Source organism: Lygodium microphyllum, chromosome 5, assembly GCF_053477565.2.
Source record: "Lygodium microphyllum isolate KBCC chromosome 5, Lygodium_microphyllum_v1.1.10, whole genome shotgun sequence".
NCBI lineage: Eukaryota > Viridiplantae > Streptophyta > Polypodiopsida > Schizaeales > Lygodiaceae > Lygodium > Lygodium microphyllum.
Window position 1 is genome coordinate 37112046 of NC_141139.1, and position 19455 is coordinate 37131500.

The following is a 19455-nucleotide window of genomic DNA, read 5'->3' on the forward strand; positions in this document are numbered from 1 at the left end:
AAAAGGGGATGCTCCTACCTTATGTACATGATGAGGAGTTAAAAGTCACAACACAAGTGCTCCACCACCTCTTCACATACAACAAGCCCACAATTAGCTAGCTTAAGATTCCCAAGTGGTTCATGGAAGATATTATGACATAGAATATTGTGAATTAGGATCTAAATATGGATGGAGTGCATCATCAAGTCTCTTGCCAAGGGCCACAAGGTTTATGAGTGAGATACAACCTCCAAACTAAACTGCATGGAGGCAAAGAACATAATCATTGATTATGGCTTGTCGTTGTTGTAGGAACACCTCACCCACACCACCTAGCCTAGAAGAATAAGAAAATGAATCATAAGATCAATTTTTGGCAAGTGATTTTCAGCTCTACGGAGACAAAGTTGGTCCTCCATCTAGAGAATATCATCCCCAAACTGAGTAAGTGAATAAGTTTCTTGCAATGTACTTGCGACATTTTTGTCATGATGTACAATATATGTAGGGCTCATGGTTCAGATAGGTAAGTTTGATTATAATAATACCATACATTCAAGTATAGGAGTCTCTTCCTTTGAGTCTTTGTATGGACAAAGTGCCCCCTCAATTGTTATGTTTAATAAATATATTAACCCTCAAGAAAATGAAAAATTGGAGAGCATGGAAGCCCTATTTCATTAGTGCAAAGTGAATCTTAAGAAGTCACAATATCGGATGAAGATTTATGTTGATGAGAAGAGGTGACCCATGGAGTTTCAAGGAGAGTTAATGATTCTAAAAGTACCCAAGTTAAGGTATGCCACTCTTAAAGAATTCTCTAGCAAAAAACTTGCTTGTAGATATTATAAACCATATAAGATCATCAAGCATATGGACGATTTGGCCTATTGCTTGGAACACTCTTCTTTTGCAAGGATTCATAATGTTTTCTATGTGAGTCATACCAAGCCCTTTATTGGATCTCAAGTGGAACTTTTGAAAGAGCTATCATCTAAGGATGAAGATTTCATAATTCACAATGTTTTCCATGTGAGTCATCTCAAGCCCTTTATTGGATCTCAAGTGGAATATTTGCAACAACTATCACCTAAACCTATGGATGAAGAGCATATAATTCAACATATTCCTAAGGGGAACATAGGACAGTGTGAAAAGAAGCTTAGATCTCTTCTTATTGCTTGGAATTCCCTTCTTTTGCAAGGATTCATAATGTTTTCAATACAATCAATCTAGAAATATTTGATCATACTATCCTAAGGGAATCATAGGATAGTATGAAAAGAAGCTCAAATCCTAATATCAATTTAGGAATGTTTGATCAAATGGAGGGATCTACCATTTGAAGAAGCTTCTTGGAGACCAACAAATATTTTAGAGATATATGGGCTGGAAGTGCATGAAACAATATTTCTTTGATATAGCATGCTTGATTTGGATCAACCCATAAAAGTTATTACAATTTTACTATAGTATGGTTTATAGTAGACAACATATTGTCTAATTTTTGCAAGAGTTCAATCCATGATGATCTTGTGGCTAAGTTTCCAATTTTATGCTTCCAAATGGATGCATATATGCATATTTGGTTCTTGTCTTTGAATTCCATCCATTTTTTCAAAAAATTTCAAGATTGCTAGATTCTTATAATACTAAAATGTTGTCTACTTTTTGGAGGAGTTCATTCATGAAGATATTGTGGCCAAGTTTCTAGTTTTATGCTTTGAATCAAATTAAAAAGTAATAAATAAGAAGTGGCATATCATTGAAGCATTGAGAGAGAGAGAGAGAGAGAGAGAGAGAGAGAGAGAGAGAGAGAGAGAGAGAGAGAGAGAGAGAGAGAGAGAGAGAGAGAGAGAGAGAGAGAGAGAGAGAGAGAGAGAGAGAGAGAGAGAGAGAGAGAGAGAGAGAGAGAGAGAGAGAGAGAGAGAGAGAGAGAGAGAGAGAGAGAGAGAGAGAGAGAGAGAGAGAGAGAGAGAGTGAGTGAGTGTGTGTGTGTGTGTGAGGAAAAAAAAGAGTGAAGGTGGGTAAGTGATTGAGTCTTAAATTTTGCTCCCAAATTTTGATGAATTTGCTCATTCATTGTTTAGTGATCTCAATTTGTAGTGATGGTTGTTACAACTTTTAGGATATTCAAACCCACTTGAGACTTTCTCTATGCCTCCCTTTTTCCTTTGCATTGTCCTCAATTTGTGAACTGTTGCCTTCTCTTTATCAAATCCACACTATAACCTCAATACAAAGCTGTATTCTCTTTCATCAAATACTAACCCAATAGAGAGCACAATATTTCAAGTTTCACCATTTTGACACGGAGAGTAGTTGGTGATTGCATAGACTATAGGGTTTCATTAAGAAATATAGGGGTTATTTTAAGTGAATACTACATATGGAGTCTATTGCCTCCAACATGAAAAATCTAGGGGTTGCATGCCTTCATAGAGAATGAAGATGGAGCAAACAAGGTCAATGTGTCTCCAACATGGGATCATGAAGGGCATGTGCACTACTTGATTAATAGCACATTATCAACCACCTACTCTATCATGCACTCAAATGATTGTGTGCCATGCCTGATAATATTGAGTCAATAAAAGATGAGATTGATCTACATTGATTATACTCTTGGTTGTAGCAAATCAACTTCAATGTGTCTTAATATATTCTCGGATGATAACAAGGATGTTGACAATTTTAAAATTTGCATATAATGACACGGATGTCCACATCGAGCTGCATGATTGAAATATTGAGGAGGAGCTATATGTGGGCAAGCAAAGAAAGGATGTGTCTTGCTATGATAAGTCCATTGTGGCCTTAATTGAGGAGAAAGCTAGGCCAAGTAGATTGAAAAAATTACTAGTGCTCTATGGACCCCCACAAGAGGTGGATGAGCTCCCAATTGAGTAAAATGGTATGATTGCTTTTGAGCTTCTAGCTACACATAGTAATAAATGAATTATGGGTATGGAACATAAATATGATGGTCACCTTTGGTCATAGACCCCAAACAAATGTGGCAATAGAGTGCACAGTTCACTTAAGCTATTATTTTGGAAGTCTTCAATGTCTCATGATCACTTGTCCTTACTACATAACTGAGAGAAGACATAATGATGTTTTTTTCCATGGTCACTTGGACAAAAAGGTGAGCATGGGCTATCCTACAAGTGGGGAAAACTCCAAGATAACATGTCACTATTATTAAAGGGTTGTTAGTTTAAGCCATTTGCAAATGCTTGATCTATTATGTGTTGCCATTGGACCCTACAATGACATGGTTGGTGATCCATGTTGGGGAGTATGCTCACATTGTTCAATAGGGCATAGTCCTAAAGATGAAAAAAGGAGGCCCACAAAAAAAAAAAAGCTAGTCACTTGATAGATATTGTTTGAATCTTTGACAAGAGAAGATGAATTGGAGGCGAGTGAGGTGGATCTTAATCATCCTTTAGAATAAATTATACCACTTGTGTAGAATAAAGGGTAAGCTTGTGTATTATTATGTTTTACCAATGTTGTATGCTCCCTACATTTGAAATAACCATCTAATAAACATATAGGTTCAAAGATATGTTTTGCAAGAGAGAGCTAATCAAGGACATGTCATTGCTGATGAGTATAACGACATACTTCTTTTACAAAAACATTGTGTCTTCCCATTTTTCCATGGAAGTAGATTTCCTAGGTAAGGTGATGGCAAGGAGAAGTGCTACTTGTTTTAAAATGTCCATCACCAACATTAGGGGTGGACTTAGTGAATTATATGAGGTGAATATGGACTAGAGATCTATGAAGTGCATGGGTGCCCTTCAATCACACCCATAGGGTTGATAGGTGGGCAACTATGTCTTATTCTATTTATAATAATGCGTATATGATAACATTATTATAGCTTATATTGAAATTGAATTGTTGCTAGCCAATATTGTACTAATGTATCAATCATCAACAACTAGCATGAGAGCATTGTAGGTGATTGCAATATGTGAACTTAAAGAGGAGGATGAAGAGTCTCAAATCTTGTTTTGGAGAAATTTGAATTTTGTTATGGTTTGATGTGGCCATGATCCACTTGACTTTGTTGTATTCATGTTTGATGAGGTAAGTGTAAATTGGCTAGCAATATTAAGGACTGTGTACAATGGGGAACCACGCAACATAATGGGAGGGAGGGAGCACTCTTTTCTTTTCTCTAGGGAGCAAAGTTTACAAAGGCATACCAAGAAATTAGTCATTGTGGATTAAAAAATGCATCACATTGAAATGTGTGTAGCATGGAGACTAGTAACAATGACAACTCAAAAAACCTTACTTTACCCCTCTACTATTTGAGATTGGTGGGCACAAAATGTAAAAACAGATAATATTAAGACTTTGGACAAGTGGTTAAAATGGTGGTAGCAAAAAATTTCATGTTGGGGAGGAATTGAATCTCATGTAGGTGTGCTATTTTTCTTAGACCATTGGAAGAATTAATGCATACTGTACTCATGGGGAGAGCTACTAAATCTATTATTGGACTTGACCTATAGGCTAATAAAAGTCCTTGGGAACATGCTCAGATTCCAAGCATAAACATGTTAGAAAGCATCCATGCTAGTTGGTTAGGTGGTGAAGGTGGAAAACGAAAGATATCACTTTATGGTGCATGTGTTAATGACATTTTGAATGCATATATTCAATGTGCAAAGAGGTTGGGCTATAGCATAGGCATGTTTATTGGATCTAGGACTTCAATGGACTCTTTGTTGGCTAGTGCCAGTAAAAGGAAATCCCCAAAATTCTACCTCTATTGCATGTGCATTGCAAGACGTTTTAGTAGTTGGTAGCCCTTTGTATGAGGAGCACATAATGCAAGGTGATAGGGAGATTGTGCATAGGAAAAAGAAGAGGAGTGGAGTAGCTGTAGGTTTCCACAAGTTGGGATACATGATGGAAGTCAAGGCAACACAAAAATAGGTGTAGAGGCCATGGAGTATACAATTTGATGATGGTAAGATGGAAGAGATATATATCCAAGATGATGAGAAGGATGAAGAGATACCATCAAGCCCTTTGCAAGTGGAGTAAGTGCACCAGATGCATGAACATCAACCTATGTAGAAAAGGTAGAAGTGTCAAGGGAGGAGTGGCTTTATGAAGGATGCCACCTAACTATGTGAGAAAGTGTTTTGGTATGGAGGGTAGAAGTGGCAAGGGAGGAGTGGCTTTATGAAGGATACCACCTAACTATGTGAGAAAGTGTTTTGGTATGGAGGGTAGAAAGAGTTGTAACGGAAAATTACAAAGTCAACAAGTGGGGCTAGTCATGCCATGCTTTTGGTATGATAGAGCCTATAAAGACAAGGCCATTACATAATGGATGTGGTTTTGTAATCATGATGCTAGGCATACAAACATTGTACAAAAACAAGTGATAGAATCACCAATTGTTCCATCTTCGAGGCTAGTTGATAGAGGAACAAATAATTCAAAGAAAGAGTGTAGTGGCCTAAAATAGGCTTTGGTTGCTTTGCAACTCCATCAAGGAATGAGAAGAGAAAACCTCCTACTTTTGTTGAAGGTGGTTCAAGTAGGAGGAGATACAAGTGGAGGCATGGAATTTCCAAAGATACACGAAAGAGAATAGAAGCAACTACTTGCATGGTTGCGACCTTCTTGGTGGAGATAGTGGAATTTGAGAGGCAACATTTAGCATTTCAAGTCTTGATGGAGAGCTGGTATGATGTACACATAAGAGAAGAGTCTAGGTGTACTTGTCTTGATTTTTAGAAAGGAAAATCTACCCAAAAGGCATTTCTTGCCTGCAAACATATGTATTATGTGAGCATGCAAGCATGCATGTACTTGGCCTTCAACCTAGGGAGTGTATGATCATAGATCATTGTGCACTAACTCCCACTGACCTTGCTTTTGTGTTAGGGAAAACACGTAAAATATGCTCCATCATGTAGGAAGCCCAAAGCTAAGCACAACTCATTTATTATTTTGGCCCATTCATCATCATGCTCACATCAATAGGGTGTGGAATATCAATTTTAATTGCAAGAAGATTAGGGTGTAGCGATCTTGGAAAATTTCTAGATATTGTACTCTTTTTGGGTGATGTGCAAAAGTTTGGTATATTTTCTTCTATGGTAATAATTTAGTACCACTACTTCCTCTATTTTGGATAGTACACATGTTGTTGGGAGATCCCATATGGTGATGCATGCATGATATTTCATATATCTTCATATTAAAAAATAGCAATAGTGTGTGGCATTGTGAGACCATTGTATTTGAATTATCATTATACATTTGTGTAGTGAAAAACAATGTTGATGTCATTTGTGGACAAAACCCAAGGTTGTTTTAAGAAGTTCAAAAAATTAGTTTCAATTACAAAAGCACAAAATTGAAAGCTCAAAAAAATAATAAACTCATTGTAGATATGTTCACAAGTATATATATATTTGCATATTATGAGGTACTTTTTCTAATATTATAAGTCAACATTGGATATACAACGCATTGCCATGTCAAACATAAGGGTGCACACATTCATCTACTACAAATCCACGTCTAATTTACTTTTGAGTACTTTGTTTTGATCGATTTGACACATGGTGGTATATTTATTTTTGGTGGGGACATGATTCACTTGAATACCTTGGTTTAATTGATTGACACATGGTGGTGTATTTATTTTTGGTGGGAGATAGGGTTCCACTTGGTGGGCCCTACTTTCCACCATTTGGACCTTACCCTGAGGTTGGGGGTGGGCCATACACACACACACACATGCACGCGCGCACGCACACACACACACGCACGCACACACGAGCACGCGCGCGCGCGCGTGCGCGCACGCACACACACACACACACACACACACACACACACACACACACACACACACACACACACACACACACACACACACACACACACACACACACACACACACACACACACACACACACACACACACACACACACACACACACACACACACACACACACACACACACACACACACACACACACACACACACACACACACACACACACACACACACACACACACACACACACACACACACACACACACACACACACACACACACACACACACACACACACACACACACACACACACACACACACACACACACACACACACACACACACACACACACACACACACACACACACACACTCACTCACTCACTCACTCACTCACTCACTCACTCACTCACGCACGCGTGCGCACACACACACACACACTACAACTATATGCAACTATCTAACTACAACTATATGCACAATAGCATAATGGATGGTACCTTGAACTACTAGCTTTGATCCTCTCCCAACTCCATCTATTTTTATTCAACAATTACTAGGTTGTATTAGTACCAAGATCTTTCATCAATCATTGATAGAGTTGGACCATTCTAGCTTTGATAGTAACCTTGAAACTAAAAAACTATTGTTGCTTCAGCTTGATTAAGCTAGTTGGTTGAAAATCTACCACATTGCAATGTCAAGTTCATCACGAGCTATTGGAAAATTGCAGACCTTAATGGATAATATGAAAAATTGATAAAGAAGAATAAAAGGAACCTTAGCAATTGGATGGATTTGTCAAAATCCATTATCAAAAATTTATTCCAACATTTTGGTATCCAATTTTAGGATGAAAATCCAAGACCTAAGAATAACTTGGATTTTGATACTCCTACTCCTCTCGACAAGACTAAAAGGAAAGACTTCATCCCTTGTGATTTCTCAAAAGAAGAGGTTGAAATCTTGATTGTGACTTTGGAAACCCCAAAACGGGTTAAGATGCAAGAAGATGGCTCATATGTTGATGTTTTAATCCCACCTTAGCTCCTTGAAATTTACCTTTAAGCTTATAATCATCAACCGTTGTCCTATGCAATCTTGACTTTAATAGCTCCCATCCCCATTGAGATGTGATTGCTACTAGTTGGCATATATAATATCAAAGAAATTGGTAAGGAATTCTCAGCTTTAGCTTTGGAAGGGGTCTCCTCACTCACTAGAATGAGTATCTTGAATGGACCCATAAGCATGTCTTGTTTTGAGGCTAATAACTAACCATCACCCTATGGGGCTTGTGTTGCTGCCAAATCATCTAAACGTAATGATGCAAAGCATGATGCTCAATTCCTCTACAGTGTCTTCAACTTTTTACACCCCTTTATCAAATGCTACTATGATATTGTAGGCCATAGGGAGAAATGAAAACATAATACCATCTTATGGTTTGACCATGCCATTTGGTTTCCTATGCTTTATGAGATTCCATGCTACTTTTTTTTAATTGGGTTACAAAGGAAGAATATGAAGCAATTAAAGGATCGTTAGCGTTTGCCTATTTCAAAGAAATGGTTCTCATAGCTACCAAAAACCTTATGATCACTAAGAATGGCACTAATCTGATTCCTAACAAAAAAGGTGATGGAGCTAAGTTAATAAAAAGATGCTTCAACTGGGCCAAATTCCAACAAGGTGGTAATAGCACTCCCTCAACTAGAAGCTCTAGTTCTATCTTTAGAAGTAGCAGATGCCTGCAAACACATTACAAACCAAAAAACTTTGGCCATAGGATAGGAAGCATCTTGATGCAATCAACTAATAGATTCACTTCTCAAGGCCTTAGCAGAAAAAGAGTTCACCTTGATGATTGTAGCTCCACTATTAAACAACTACTTTTTTACTGATGTATGCATGTATTAATCCATCAACCTCATGGTAGAATTAAACTCATTAGAGAGAATAAATCTACTCCTATTATCCATGTGACCTTTTGTAATGGATTATTGGATAAGATAATGCCAAGAAAATGCTTTAAGGAATTTTCTTCCTTATTGATGGACCTCTACAATGTGATCTTTTACAAGATATTTGCTTTGGATGGACATTCCTCAAGTTTTTAAAATCAAATCATTATAAACCACAGGCCATTGTTACTATTTCACATGACTCTCGTAATTGTAATCAATATATTCTAATTCCTTTTATTTCAAGGAATATGGGCATGTTAGTACCACCAATTTGGATGTTGTAACCAGTGAGTACTTGAGGAAACAATTGGCTAAAGGCCTTAATCACATACATTCAAAAGCATTTGATCATAGAGTAAAGCTAAACAAGCCTTAAAGTTAGGCTTTATTGAAGTCCTCAAACTCCTTTGATTGAATGTCCACAAGTATCTCGCTAGGTATGAGTACTTCGCTCATAAACTACAAGGTATACTTATCTTGAAGCTAGCCAACCATGATATGGGAAATTATTCATTTGACATAAACAAATGCCTAGATGACTTCTATATAGCCAGGATTGATAAGGTTGGTAATAATCTCTCCCTTTTGCAAGAAATCTGTGACAATCCTTATAGAAGATAGATTCAATTTCCCTAATTTCCTAAGTGTGAACTTTGACATATGTACCTTTATTGATGACATATAAAGGATATCTAAGTCATTGATTAGTAATGATAATGTAGCTAACCTCCCCTTTCTTATGTGCACCTTTAAAGCACATAAAAATGAATTTTGATGGCTCACCAATGTTGCTAACTCTATCTATAGTGATGGCGCAAGTAATCTTACCATCATATTATAAACTTGTAAGGAGGTCATGATGAATCTAGTTGGTATACTTAACAAGCAGATATACTTGTCTTCCAGACTTCATATACAATCCTTTTGGCTTGTTAATTTGGCACAAGAAGCTTTTTTCAAATTTCCTAATTCTATTTTTAGTTGTTGCTCAAGTGATATTGTGAAATGCTACACGAATATAGCACATCATGGGGAATTTGGTTTATTAGGCACATTTGGGAAAATTATTTCTCTACCCTTCAAGCATAGCAAGGCTAACTTTTTGGCTATTGACCCAACAAGGAAAAAAGGCTGTTGAACAAACCAATATAAGAAAAATTGGTTATGCTTTAACATTGAAGAATCTCTCTACCTAAACTCTTGGATTATAGATCATATATATATCCAACTGTCAGGGACTATCAAGAGACAATGTCATGGTATACCAATGGGGCTCAACTATTCCCCCATGTGATGTAACCTCTATCTCTATTTTTTTAAGTACAATTATCATATAAGGCTTGCCATGGAAAACAAACTTGATATTTTTAAGCACTTCTAGCATGCATATAGATACTATGATGATCTACTTCTAATAAATATTCCCAACCCCACCATATTTCTTAATTGGTAGCATTCCTCAATATAGATATATATCCAACTATTAGGGACTATCAAGAGACAATGTCATGGTATACCAATGGGGTTTAGCTATTCCCCCATGTGGTGTAACCTCTATCTCTATTTTTTTGAGTCCAATTATTGTAGAAGGCTTGCCATGGAAAACAAGCTTGATATTTTGAAGCACTTCTAGCATGCATATAGATACTACAATGATCTACTTCTAATGAATATTTCCAACCCCACCATATTTCTTAATCAGTAGCGTTCCTCAATATTTTCTATTTACCCTAGTGTCCCCTTGAAATTTGACATCTTAGAGAATTCCTTCCATTTCTTCCCCAATGGGCACTTCAGATCTCTTGAAACCAACTTTTTGAATATGCATATTAATTACTCACCTGAAGGCTCTTGCCATTAGAGCATATGACAAAAAGGAAAAATTTCATTTTAAATGTATCCATCACATTCATAAGAGTAGGAATTGACCATCAGACTAGTCTCACAAGGTAATAATATCCCAAATTGGGCCTATTATCTACTCAAACAACATGGCACATAAAGAAAGGGTACACAACAAGACCCTATTGCACAGATTAGCTTCCAATAGTTTTGAAAAAGCACGCTTATGGCAGCTCATAGTTGGATATTTAAAGATAGATCTACCATCACTCAAGTTGGAATTGCCTTGGTTAAGAGTGCTATTATAAGATCAAACTTAGTATGTATTTTTTATCATCTCATATGGTAGCTATATTCCTACTACATTTCTTCTCCTACTCATAAGCAAATGGTTATGGTTGATGGTTGCCTCATAGCTATATTGTTGATGCAACATGGAATTAAGCTACAAAGCTTTCAAGGTTGTGGGATTTTTGTATATGTTGCAAGATATCATGCTTCTACACATTGATACTCTTGCTTTCCCTTTGTAACTATCATGATATTAGTTATCCCAATGCGTAATGACATGACGTTTAGCAGCTTAGCTACCCCTCTCCTCTAAATATATAGTATATAACTCTTACCCCCACTATTTCTCCACTATTATAATTTAAACGTATAAATTACATTACTATAAAAATCCCTTGATTGATTTGATAATTGGGTGTTTTGCTAATATTGTTAAGTTTAAAGTAGAAACTAGTGTTAAATATTTTAGTGTAGGAGCTTATTTGTTACTTATAATGTTAAGTGCTTAATGTGGCTTAATAACTTAGTTATCATAGTAAACTTATGTGATTTTATCCTCTTGAAAGCCATAGTAACCTCATGTGGTTCCTTGACCCCTATGGTAATTTGACATTAGATGTATCTTGCAATAATACCTGCTCATACCTTAGTTAGCCTTAGAACTACCTTACCATGTTGGCTCTCCAATAACCCTAAACCTAGCCTCTAGGTTATAAAAACTCACCCTAGCTCTTTAGCATCTCCCTTTTTTGGACCTATTATCTTGTTTACCCCCCATCTTGTTCTCTGGTTGAATTGGCTTGATGATTGTTGTCGCCTTTGTTGCATTGTAGAACCACCCTTGGCAAAAAGGTAAATTCAGTTTGCTTGTCCTCTTCCAAGCAATCGATGCTGCAAATTATTTCTCTTACTAACATGCATGATCTGTTCAATTATGATGGGATGCTTTTCGCTCTAGCATCATGGCTTAGACCCATGGTACTGGCATAGCTTCTATAACATGGGCCACCCTTTTTCAGATGGGATAGTTCACACCCAACCCTAAACATCCCTAAGTTGGTTGTAATTCTACTTAACCCTTTTTCACTAGCCTGCATATTTAATAGGAGATGAGATTATATTTTAATTATGTAACTTAATAAGCTCTCTTTGCTTATTTGCCTACTATGGCAAAAAGATGGAAAAAACTTATCCATGGTAACTTATGGATCTTCTACCATGATATGATTGACATTACACTACTCTTTCCCTTGAAGACCCCTCTCATGATACCTTATAAGGGTGATAGGGATGGCAATCAGGTATTGCCATTGACATCTGCAACACATGATAATTTATTTAGTTCTTACTAATAGGCTTCCTATTCGATTTTGTAAGTAACAAGTGATACCCCTCCCTCATGAATGCGTTAATCTTGTCTATCTTTTACTATGTCACGATTCATGTATCACCAATTTGATGCCTTGCTTATCTTATGTAATGCTAATTATGTGTACATTCTATTTGAGTGAGAATATGTTATGGTTCATCCTTTATGATTGATTGACTTAGTGTTGTAAAACACATACATACTCATACTTTCCAAAGTATGGTAGAGATAATCATAAAGTCATAAGGTTTGAACTATTCTAAATGCACACAAGCTCCTTGCAATAAAGTAGGCATATAAAATTTCTTGTTTTTGCATGATCCATCAATTGCTACGTGATTAATGTTGGATTGGTATTCTATATCAGTATGCTTTGGAATTCATGGATGGGTATATTACTAGTGATGATGATTGCTACTACCTTCCACGACTATTTCCCCTCTTCTTCATTGCTCTCTTTCAGCTTCTTAATTGTAGTTTTGTGGCATGTTTCAAATTGGTGATTCTATCCCTTAATCTTTTTGGTTCTTACTTGAATTCAATTACAAAAGTAATACATATAATTAATTAGTATAGTAATCTTAGCTTGCTTTATAGTCTAATCGGTGGTCTTTAGAGGGTTTAAGCTTAATCTAGGTACTATTTTCATTCTTCAATCTAAAAGTGCACTCCAAAATCATTAAGCTAACTAAATTTATTGAAATTAAGTACTTGATAGAATTGGATATCGATCCTGTAAGGGATAGTCATTAGGATATTGAAATGTAACTTGGACTCGAACATGAAAGGTAACCTTTGCAAACTTTGGTTAAGAGACAAAATTTTCTACTGGTTTAAAGCTTAGTTAATGCCACGTTAATGGATTTCAAGGTGTCAAAAGATTAGGATCTCTTACGTGCCTTTCAACTCTACCTAAAAAACTTGAAGCTCAAACATAGTACATTATTTTCTCTTATGGAGCATGATATAAACTAATCTTATGGATTAGCTAGTTGGCAATTGTTTGGATGCTCTATAAGATGGTTCTTCCCTTAGTGCATCTAGGATAGATTTTGCCCTCCCACTACATATTACTGATGTAACTTCTTCATACATGGGCTTCCCAATGTTAGTTCTTGGTTATGGGAATTTAATATCCTTAGTGTATTTTCTTAGATTGGACATTGACAATGGGCTGCATGCTAAAACAAAACATAACGATTCAATTATAGATGTTACCCATGTCATATGTAATAAGTTGGATGGACCTTCAGGCCTAAAAATGTCCCTACTATAGTGTCTAAGTATGGACACAAGTGACTCTTGAAGGATGGACTAGTTGAGGATTTCTTGAAGCTTTCCCCTTCAGTTGCTTCAAAAGTTCCCGTTCATATTTTTGTCATCATAACAAAATGCTTATGAACCTATTTCTAATCAGGCAGAGTTTCATTGAATGGTACCTTTAAGACCTTTAAAAAAATCATCTTTTAACTCATAGTTGGCTGCCCCATGGAAGTCATGTGATTTTTTTACATTTTTAGATAGAAAGGGTACTATGCATCTCTCTAATCTTGGATCAACAATGCAAGATCTATATTATCTGTCATTATGAAGAGCTAGTATCATAGATAGTTGATGTATGATTTGCTGGGATGCATTGTTTTGGGCGTCCTATGCCACCTTACTTGGATGTGAGTAGGACAATCCTTCCCTCAGTGCATCTAGGATGCATCTTGCCTTCACACAACCCAATATAGAGGTAGTCTCTTCTTTATCAAATTTCAACTCAAAGTTTGTTGCCCCCATGAAAGTTATGTAGGTTTCTCTTACTTTCATCATTCCAGAAGAAATAGATAATACGTTGTATCTCTCTTAGCATGGAGCAGAAGTGCATGAAACAAATATCTTTATTAATTTTCACTATGTTGTAGATAGTAGCATAGATATTTGAAGTGTGATCTACTAGTATGCAATGTTTTGGATATCCTATGCTAGCTTCATCGGAGTTTGGACATAGACCTAGTGTTGTATGTTCAAACATGGAAAAATGCCTTAAAAATAGCTATTATGGGTGCCATAAGTTGGTAGAAATTTTTTTGTAGTAAGTACATCATAGAAACACATGGAACCCTCAATTGATGATCCAACATGGATATGTTTGAATCTCTCCCTCTTTTAGCTAGTAGCATAGATACTCTCTACAAGGGTAGCATTTTTCTTTTGTCTATTAATTTTCAACTTGGAGTTTGCTACTTGATGGAAGTTATGCGAGTTTCTCTTACTTTCATCATTCTAGAAGGAGATGATACTCTGCATCTCTCTAAGCATGGATTAGTAGTGCATGAAGCCAAGGTCATTATCGGTACAACTAGTAGCATTGATAGTTGAAGTGAGGTCTATTATTGTGCATTGTTTTGGATGTCCTAGTCGGGTTAATTGGAGGTAAGGAGATTGATTTTGGCATTAAGGACACTTCGTGCTTTGCCAATACCTTTTACAAATGTAGCTTCTTTCAATTTTAGATTAGATTAGACACTTGCTATGTGCTATATGCTCAAACATGGAAAAATGGCTCCAAAATGGTTGTTACAAGTGTAATAACTTGGCGGGACATTTTACCTAGCAATATATGTACTATAGGAACATCATACAAACACATGGGATCCCCAATGCATGATCAAACTAGGAACTTATTGAATCTCTCCCTTTCAATTAGTAGCATAGATAGTCTCTATTGAGATAATTTCTTTTTATTAAAATTTTAACTCGAAAATGCTACCGCATGGAAATTAAGTGAGTTTGTCTTACTTTCATCATTCTTGATAGACATGATACTCTGCATCTCTCTTAGCATGGATTCACAATGCACGAAGCCAAGACCTTTATTAATGGTTACTATAGTACAACTAATAACATAAATAGTTGAAGTTTGTTGCCCCATCAAAGGTATGTGAGTTTGTCTTATTGTCACCTTTCTAGAAGAAGATGATGATATTTTGCATCTCTTTAAACATAGATCAACAATGCATGAAATTGAGATTTGTATTAATGTCATAGCTAGTCACTATGGTATATCGAGGACATGGCTTTGTCAAGACCTATTACAAAGGTGGAGTCTTTCATCTCTCTTAATATGGATCACTAGTGCCTGAAATTGAGATTTGTGTTAATTGTCACTATGGTATAGCTGGTCATTATGGTACATCTAGGATGCTGCTTTTCCAAGAACTATAACAAATATGTCTTCTTTCATTTTCAGATTATTGGACACTAGCTAGGTGTGTTGAACACTCTAACATGGAAAAATGGCTAGCACAACTATTAGAAGTTGATTTGACAATTTTCTATAACAATGCACTCACTACAAAGGTATCATTTAAACACATGACTTTTAATGGAAGTACTTGTAAACTAGTTGTTATTTAGGCAATGTTATTCAACTTGCACCCTATAACCTTGTAGGTGTTGGGAAACATAGTAATCAAAGCATTTTCATGTCTATTATTAAGTCTCAACTTAATGATGGTTGCCGCATGGAAATCATGTGAAGTTTTTAGGCTTTCAAAATTCCAGATTGAGAGGATACTATGCAAGATTACCATTGTAATACATTGAGAGCCATTATGTAGTGTTTTCATCATTGGACTATACCACTTTAATTTCATTGTGTCAGAGTAGTATTTACTATTCCTCCTACTTAGAGATTGGATTGAAACTAGTGGCACTAAGTAAGCTATGCACCTGACACTTTCTATTACATCTTCAAATAGCTCAAATGATATTGGTTTCAAACTTGCCCATGCGGTTTAGAATAAACTTACTACTTTCATATTCAAGATTGAGGGCCAAAATGCTCTACTCTCTCAATGGTTACCTCACTACTCTCAATATGATATTCACTTCAAAGACTTGGCTTATATGGATACTTGCTATCACTTTCCTTCTCTTATAGATTGTGCCTTTCAGTTGCTCCTACAGGTGCTCTTCAAAGATTTTTTTTCAAAAGGAAGTATGTGTAAACCAACTGGTTTTTAGGAAATATTATTTAGCCTACACTCTATAGGTTCTTGCTAAAGAGGATAGTTTTATATTCTTGCAAGTGTTGGAAAACATAGTAACTAAATCATTCTCATATGTCTTATCGACACTCAACTTGATGATGATAGCCACATGGAATTCAAGTAAAGCGTTTTGGCTTTTAGCATTCTAAAGAAATGAATACTATGCATTTCTCTAATCAAGGATACCATTGCAATAAAGTAAGAACCATATGTAGTATTTCCTTTATCATTGGACTTTATCACCTTAGTCTGGTTAATTTGGATAATTATTTACTATTCCTCTTATTTATGGATCAGATTGCCAAGGAGGCAAGTAGTTGCACTAAGTAAACTATGCCCTTGACATTATCGCACCTTCAAATAGCTCAGATGACCCTATTTTTGGATTGCCCATGAGGTGTAGAACCAAGTTACTAATTTCATATTAAAAATTAAGGAAAAAGGCTCTACTTTCTCAATTGTTACCTCACTACTCTTAGATGAATTTCACTTTTGGATACTAGCTACCACTTTCCTTCTTTTATACACAATGATGATCTAAACACTTCCTAGCTAGTGCATAAGAGCTACTTTGGAAAGTGTCTATGCTTTCAAAACATCTTTTGCTAGGCTTGTTGTTACAAGACATGTCATGGACACGGACCATGCAACCAAAAAGAAGTAGAGGAAGACCAAGGAAGCCCAAGGAAGCCCAAGTCAAAAAGTGAATGGAGAAGCTCATTTTGCCCAACCAAGAAAAGTGGAGGAGAAGGCAAGCTCAGAAAAAACATGGGAGAGCACTGAAGATTCTAGCAAGGTGCTCTCAAGGATGAAGGAAAGCACCGAAGATTCTAGCAAGGTGCTCTCTCAAGGATGAAGGAGAGCACCAAATATTCTAGCAAGGTGCTCATAAAGAATGTGGGACATCACTAAATATTCTAGCAAGGTGCTTCGAAGGCTCTAGCAAGAAAAGCACAATTGTGCTGTGTAATTGATTTTGTAAGAGCTCCAGGCTCCCTCCTATACAAGTTGTAAAGTCTAAATGGACATAGGTGAAGGGATAAGGCAACTAGAAGGGAATAGGAAAAGAGGACATTGGCAAGTTGCCCGATCATGTAAAAAAGGGGACGGGTGCCCAAGGGATTTAGGGCTTGTATATAAACCTAAAAATTGAATGAGGAGCTCATTCTTTGGTGTGTGGAAAAAGTGGTCTCTTCTTCTTCTCTTCTTATCTCCTTCTTACTTACTTGTGTGTGCTTGAGAGGGGGGTGTAAGGGAGTGAGTGTGTGAGGGTGAGGGATCTTGGAGAAAAAGCTCTCCATCATCTCCTCTCTTCTTCTTCTATTCTCTTCTCTTGCATGTGGCTATGGAGGATGGAGCTTGGAGGTAGAGGCTTGAGGTTGCTTGAGCTCGCATCTTGAATTGTGGAGCTACCGGTTTGCTTGTGAGAGGAGGTTACTCATTCGAGCATGAAGGTAAGGTAACTACACCCCCGTAGGATTGAAGGTGCATCGGCTAGGTGAGAGATGGCCATTTGTGCTCGCTTGAAATGCTTGAAGCAATAAGCAATCTGTGGGCCTTTGTAGATGAGCGTGAGCTCATACTACATTTTGGTTATGTTGTCGAGACCAATGGATTCAAGCTTGAGCACTTGCACACCTCAATTTGAGCACCAAAGTAGGGTTGCATCCCCAAATCGATGCTTGATATAGATAGGAGATTTGGGGTTTTTAATCTTCAAAACAAGTAAGTTTTTTAGGTTTTTAAGGAGTAGACAAGTAGGACAAATCATTTCAGTATTTGGGTTTTGATTTTTCTTGCATTTAGAGTAGGACAAGATTAAGAAATTGAAGCGAATTGACTTAGGATTTCTACTATAAAATAGGCCCCAAATAGGACACAAACAAGGGAAAAATGGGAAAAAAGAGCACTTAGATGTGTTAATACCATAAGGGGAGTGATCGTAGAGGTCAAGGCTGAGAAAAACAAGGGTTTAAGGCCCTAGAGGGCAAGGGGGAAGCTCATTTGCACCTTAAGCAATGAGAGAGATAGAGAGACCATGAACTTTGAGCAAATTGATTGGCTTCCATAGGAGTTTGTTACGCGTATCAGGTATATAGAAACCTTCATGTGTATCATTCTTTTATTCTGGAGCTCCTTGCATGTTGGTGTGACCAAAATCATTGGCATGAGTCAATTTTTCGTTTTCACTGTTTGTGTGCCGTTGGAATCGGACACGGCTTGTAGGGTCCAATTCCTAGAATTAGACAATCAAAAGTCCAATTCTGTCCAATCGGACATTCTGACTTCCTCGACTTGTCCGATTGGATGCTACTTGTTTGATCCTAAAAATTGGACCACATTCGATTGGACATTCACCCTATCTGAATTGGATGATTGGACATATCACAATCAAACATCTCCAAAATCAGACTTGGACACTTGGCCATCAGCCACTCGGACACACTATAATTGGACATTCTAAATCGGACGCAAAACAATTGAATGCTAGAATCGGACTAGTTTGAATTGGACGCACGAAAACAGGATAGTTTTTGAAAATCAGACATTCGACTTTGGGGATTGGACACTACAAAATCAGACATCACATAATCAAACCAACAGTCTAACAGGAGGAATTGAAAAATTTAGCACATCTCGGGCAAAGCAAAATGTCTCCTACAATCGAGGAAGGCTCCGAAAGCCTTGCAGGTGCAATTGACCTTAGAAATTGCAACCGAACGAGTAGATATGACCGTTGACAGTCATGTCAGCTTTTAGCCTCTTTAGAGATATAAAACTGACCTATAGACCCCCATTTGACCTTGATCGAGCTGAATAGCATATCATAGACCCTAGAGACCAGAGAGAGTGGCTAGTGACTGATTATGAAGCCCTATTTGGCCGAGAACTTAGACCGAAGTGCAGAAGCCACATTCATTATCTCGTATTTGCACCCACTATGTTTTCAATACTTGAAGTGCAATTGGAAAAACTGAAAACCTGATTTCATACAGTGCGCGAAAAAGAGCACCACACACACACACACACACACACACGGAGTGAACATAAATTGAGGCTTGTTTGTAAATAAGAAGGAACACACTCTGACTTAATAAATAGAATGGGCCCACTAATAGGAGATGACCCTCAG